The 6,252-nt window shown below is 49.3% G+C and overlaps 1 pseudogene; it reads right to left on the bottom strand.

Moving 5' to 3' along the window:
- Positions 1–1,024: 1,024 nt before the first annotated feature.
- On the bottom strand, positions 1,025–3,183 carry LOC123081959 (acetyl-CoA carboxylase 1-like; annotated as a pseudogene).
- Between the last annotated feature and the right edge of the window lie 3,069 nt (positions 3,184–6,252).

Here is a 6,252-nt window from a genome sequence, read left to right as displayed (position 1 = left end):
GAGTACTACGTCAGTGAAATAGAGATGTACTCCTCGGCCCTCGTGGTCATGGGGACAAGAGCCATGGCTGTTGGGGAGGAAGACGAGCTGCAGTTAAGGATTCCAGTGGGCCGGTGGCAACCACGGCAGAGTCATGGTAATGGCGTCTTGACTTGTCCCGGATCATGAAGCATCATCTCTCCACAGGCGTCATGAGTGCGGGTCCCATTGCATGTGAGAACCGCAGGACCAAAGTTGAATTCTGGGGCTGGAAATCAGAGTGCTTCTGCTGCCTCACTCCGCCGGACGTACCGTGTTCTCATACCCAACAGGAGTGCATCAAGACTTGCCGAGAAACGCCCCCACCCATGCTTGCAAACTAGTGGTCGGGGCCCGCCATTGCAGGCCGCTTGAGAGGAAGCTATACGCACCTCATCATCATGTTAAATTTTTAAAAAAATAGTCTCGCATCATGTGGACATCACAACCATCTTAATAGGAAAAAAGAAAAGGCCTAGAAAAACTTTTCTCAAAAAAATGTCTCACTACCATTTAAAAAACTATAAAAAAACTTTCTCGCCGTGACCAACCAGCATGCGCCACATGGCGTAGCTGGTTGGCCACCATTCTAGCCCCTCTTAATGGGTTTAACTAAAAAGAGTGAGCATTACTAGAATACAGTACTATTATCAGATCGCCTATTTGTGAATACTAAAATAACGTGTTGATCAGTGCAAGTGCAAGGGGTGTATAAACTATTTGTTGGATGATTAGCAGAGTCGTGGTACCTCCAGGGCCACATTCATTAAAATCCAAACAGCCTTGGTCTATGGATCTGGATGTATTTTTTGTTACTTTTAATGTTCAAATAGATCGAAAAAATTTCAAAAGAAAAAAAAAACTTGCTTTCAGCTGGAAAGAGGTACATGTGGAGTTGCGTGTATATGTGCATGTATGTTCTTCTATATTTTCTTAATTTTCAGTGATGAGATGATAAAAAGTGACATTTGAGTAACATACTTTCTTTGACACATACAATCAAAGTTGTTCGTACACACAAGCATACATTCACCCCTATGAACGCACGCACGCACAACCTATCCCTATGAGCATCTCCGGGAGACTGAGCCGGCATAGCATATTGAGATTTTACAAAAGTCACCACAGATGAATAAATCCATGCTTCAAGGCCACTGATAGATCAGCCAATAAGCTGCCTGAGGCCATCCATAACTTGCTCCCTCTTTAAAGGATTCATCTGTACAGTGTACGCAGCGATGAATGCATCAGTGAGGTGAAGCGTATGTAGATATGCCAAGGAAAAACAAACAAAAGAAAGTAAGCTTACTTTGCCAAGGAGGAGCGAAAGGCCCTCGGGCAAGGCCTTCACATCGGAGCTTTCGGCGAGATGCGATAATAGCCGAGATACTTGTTCAGCTTTCAGCTCCTCAAGATGCTTGTCATAGTGGTTACGATCGTCTTTCCAGGCGAAGAAAGCTTCGTCGTCGTTCCACTGCCCGCCATCTCCTTGTCCTTGAGAAGCCATATACCATATCTTGATGCACTCCAGTACTGATCCGTGAGTATGCATCATCTGCTCTCCAGCGGCCTCTCTAACTTGTTTGGCGAGCGAATCCTCGGCAACCCTCCTTCGCAATCTCCTGTAGAAGAAGGCCCGGGACTCCTCCCAATCCACCACCTTACTGATCACGCCTTTGGCAACCATTCTGGAAGTGGTGTCATGCAGTTCAGCAAACCGAGTAGCGACCTGGGTATATATGGGCATCAGCTGCTTCATCCGAGCAGTCATCGCACTCCTGATCCTAACGGTCTCCGTTTCCGAGGTACCCGTCCTAATTTCTTTGAGGAGTCTGGCATTGAGTCTGGACAGCTGGGGGTCGAGCCTTAGCATGCTCTCTTCGACTTCGTCCGGCTTAAATTTGATCTCAATCAGCCCTTGTGCCTCGAGGACGTTCCCTTTTGCGCTCCTCTCGGCGTACATCTCAATGTGCTCGGGATTGATCTTGCTGTCCACCACAACCCATGCGCCTCCACGCAGCTCTCCAGCCTTTGGTATGTACACAAAAGCAGGCTGCTCATATGTCCTCAGGTTCTCGACAATCATAGAACCAGCCTGAAGGATCCCTTCAAACAGACCCCTTTGCCCACCAGAAAAGCCTCTCCAGTTAGCAAGTATGAACAGTGGGAGTTCTTCACGGTTGAAATCCAGCAGTGCCTGGGCTGTTTTCGCGGCCGAATCTGGGAACCACACCTGTCCTGCTTGAGGGACCAGATGCTCGGCAGAATCAGGCTGGCCAGGGTCAGCAGGGATCACTTGCGTCATTGTCTGGGTTCCCACAGCTATGACACCAACTGGAATCCCACCCAGCCTTGCCCTTCCGGTAATAACAGTTTTCGCCCATCCTCCTAATGTCTCCACAAAGCTTTCTCTGTCAAACACACCACCCAACCACTTGCCTCCTTGAGTGTCCTCCTGAATGCCTCAGATGGCTGCACGGGCATCACATAAATTCTCCGGCAAATATGTTACAGGTCTCTCCGGTGGATCAAGAGGTTTCAGAACAGGAAGAGGACCGCCGACATACTGAGGTACATAGCTGAGCCATTTCAAGATAGCAGAAACACCTTCAAGATCATCTGACACTGTGAGATGGGCAACTCCATTTGCAGCCATGATTTTGGGGCCACCCAGTTGCAACTGAGAGCTATAAACCTCGCGTCCCAGGAGCTTGTTCAGCGGAGAAAACCCAGTTAAAATAATTGGTTGATCAAGGCGCAATGAACATGGATGATAAACTAATCCACAAGTAAGTAGGTCAAAAAAACATAAGGGAGCAGGAGAATGATGGATGGATGAATTGCGCTAACCTCAACTATGAGCTGTACATTTGCATAGTTGTTATTATTTGTCCCAGCGGGGACTTCCAGGAACTGGTCGGCGATCCTTATGTGCTCGGCATTGACCCTGAGGTCCTCGTCCTCTGGGGTCGCCATGGTCACCAAAAGGATGGCCTTCTCGGTCCCAAAGGTCTCCAAGGCCCAGGGGCGGATGCTGCGCATGAACTTGACGGCAGCCATCCCATTGTTGGCAACCAGCACGCTGCGGATCGGCAAGTCGCCCCCAAGCGCCTTACAGAATTCGTCGACCGAGGACATCCCGTTAACTTGGTCGGATTCCGCCATTGTTGCTGCCTTGCCCCTCTAACTAACCTTCCGCACTGCACCGGGAGAAGAAAAATCCTGACTGGTTAGCGAACAGCCGAAGCACCGGGAGATGTTTCTTTCAGTCTTGCTTGCATACTGTGGTTGTGTATCCTCTGAACTGGAGTAGATGTTAGAATGGTGCAAGCAAAACGAAAGAACACTCGATTGGAGGGCAGGATTGGAGCACACACGGAGACGGAGAGGAGCAGTTGGTTTTATACTTTTATTACGGGAGGGAGTCCTACTCCGAGGAGAAGAAGAGGAGTGGATGGATGGCCGACTCCGGTACGCACCGTAGGTGTTCGACAGAATGCCTGACGGCCGCGCGCACGGCAAGGAAGGAAGGAAGGTCGAAGATGGCGGCGGCGGGGGAGACAAGGAAGGAAGGAGGTGGCCTTGAATGGCTGACTGCTCCTCCTGCGGGGATGGGAGGGGAGCGGCAACGGTAGGCATCCATGGGAGCGGGGAGTTGGGAGAGGAGAGGGGCGGGTGGCAGGTTGGAGACGAGGCGGCCATGGACTGTACTGGACTGGATGGATGGTTGGTGTGTCCGTCCGGCGGCATGGGCCTTTGATCGATCGATTGATGATGATGGACGCCGATGATGACATCTATTCTCCCAGCGATTCCGCGTGTCCAGAAACGTGATTTATACGTGTGAAAATTTCTCGAGAGAAATCAAAAGGCTATTTCTCAAAGCATTTTTTGGCGAACCAATATGTGGTTGAATGGTCAGAGTGACAGACTGACACTGGTATCCCCAGTCCACTAGGGTTCAAGTCCTAGTGCTCGTAAATCTCAAGATGACATGCCAGCTCGATCTTTCGGAGGTGCTCATAGGGATAAGATGTGTGTGCGCGCGCGTTCATAGGGATGAGTGTATGCGCGTATGTATGATCGTTTTGCGTCTGTACTGTGATAAAAAAAAGAAAGCATTTTTGTGGGTTTTTTTTCCCTAGAAGTCCATGAATGTTGTTCCATCGTGTTAGGATGGAAAACACTTTGCTAGGGTTTCACTCACTAGGCGATCAGGACGCGATCGTCCCCGCCACCGGCCGCCACTCCGGCCGCCGGTGGCTACCTCCCCGTGTGCTTGCCCTGGCAGCATGATGGAACTGCAGCGGCCTTATCCGCCCTCACATGGCATGGCCTCCTTGGTCGTGGTGATTCACCTGTGTCCAAGCCGAAGTTAGAAAAACCGTGAAGGGTCCGGTGGCCTAGGGTTTCTTGACCCCTCCCGCAAGGAATCGGAGAGACAAGCATACATAAAGTAGGTTAGGGCGGAGGCAGCGAAGCAGCAGAAAGCAGGCAAAGCCACCAGGTCGATATGTCTTCGCTGCCGCACCGCCACCGCACAAGCTCTTCCCTGCTGCAATGTCGTCATCTACACAGTCCAAGGGCATGACGTCGATCGGGACCGAGGTGAAGCCTGAGGTAGGTGGAGCGATTATGGGTCTCCCTCTGCGGATGTTGCTCGCCCGAAGCCTTCTAATGGGAAACTGAGGACATTACGGCGAGAAACCCTTGGGTGCAGATGCTTGTCATGTGGAAACATGTGAAGAAGATGGTTGCACCGACTTTGCCGCCGTTGCTGGAGGAGGAACGACTAGAAGTGAATGGCCGTGAGGATTTCATGGAAGGAGAAAATGCAGAAGATGAGGTAGAGATCTCAGAGGGTGCTTGGATCCAAGAGACTTATTTTAGTCTGACTAAAAATAGTCTCTTTAAGAGGCTAAAGTTCCAAGCACCCCTGACTAAAGAGTGGCTAAAACTAATCTTGAGACTAAATTTTTTTAATCAGGGGTACCCCTACTAAAATGTGGATTAGTCCTCTCTCTCCTCATTTAACTCCTCTCTTTTAACACATGCGAGTTCTAGATTGGAAGGTTTGGAGGATAATAAATGCTCATTAACTTGATTTTAGTCTCTTTAGTATTTGGATTCAAGCATGGGTGAGGCTAGCAAGTTTTTGTCCCACTACTTTTAGTCATGAGACTAAAACGTATCCAAGCACCCTCTCTGAAGTTAACCTTGAAGAAGCTGGCGTTCAGAGTCCTCTTTTGAAAGGCATGAGCTCCTGGAAAAATCAAAATGTCCTCATGCATGGTTGTTGCACCAAGATCGTCTTTGGTGCAACGACAGGCTGCAACATCGGGCCGGGTTAGCCAAATGGATATTTCTGCGCACTATGTTTGGACCTGGAATCCTGGGTAAACTTATTCAGGAGGTGTACATTGGTTTGGAATCAAGTGGCACAATGGCATGGCTATGCTCCGTTCGTGCAGGGGGTTGAACTGACAAGAGGATGAGGACCGAGATCATCTCTTGCATCATCATTGCCGCAACTGCACCGGCGACAAGAAAAGGCATTAGATCAATGTGGGAGATATGACAAGAAAGAAATAGTTGCACCTTCGAAACTAAACCCCGACAACACAAAGACATCATAGGAGGCTGGCAGACGCAAACTGCCTTAAAAGAGCCTCTTCGGGGATGCAATTGCAAGATAGCAGGCTCAACCGTCTAGTTTTCTGTCCATATGGCCTTTTTTTTCTTTTTAATAAAAAATTCTTTGCTTTTTTGGGTTAAAAAATTATTGGTTTTCCTCTATTGCCCTAGGCATCCATTTGATCACTCGATCACACCATGTTTTCCATCTGCTCTTGCTGAATCAATGAAAAGCCAGCGATTGCTGGATCTTTAACTTTAAGAAAAAAATATCGTAAGGGCATCTCTAGCAGATCTCGTATAACTCCGACGAACTGCGTTCTTGCGGCCAGTTTACGGGACGGGCCAAAAATACAGCCCGAACAGGTCCGCAAAGAAGGACCTGCCCCGTAATTTTTTTTACAGGCAGCCCGTAAACCGGTGGCACTCCCGTATATATGCGGGTGCGGGGTCATTTTAGGGTTCCCGTTCGGCATTCCCCTCATCCATCTCCGCTGCAAATTCCAAAGTTCGACGAGAAATCTCTACCCTTCCGGCAGCAATTTCCGGCGCATTTGACCATCGGATCTCGCCGGAGATGGCGTCCGCGGGTGCAGGGCG

This window comes from Triticum aestivum, chromosome 1B, assembly GCF_018294505.1.
Source record: "Triticum aestivum cultivar Chinese Spring chromosome 1B, IWGSC CS RefSeq v2.1, whole genome shotgun sequence".
Lineage (NCBI taxonomy): Eukaryota > Viridiplantae > Streptophyta > Magnoliopsida > Poales > Poaceae > Triticum > Triticum aestivum.
The sequence above is the reverse complement of the archived record's forward strand: the minus strand, read 5'-3'. Positions and strand labels throughout refer to the sequence as shown.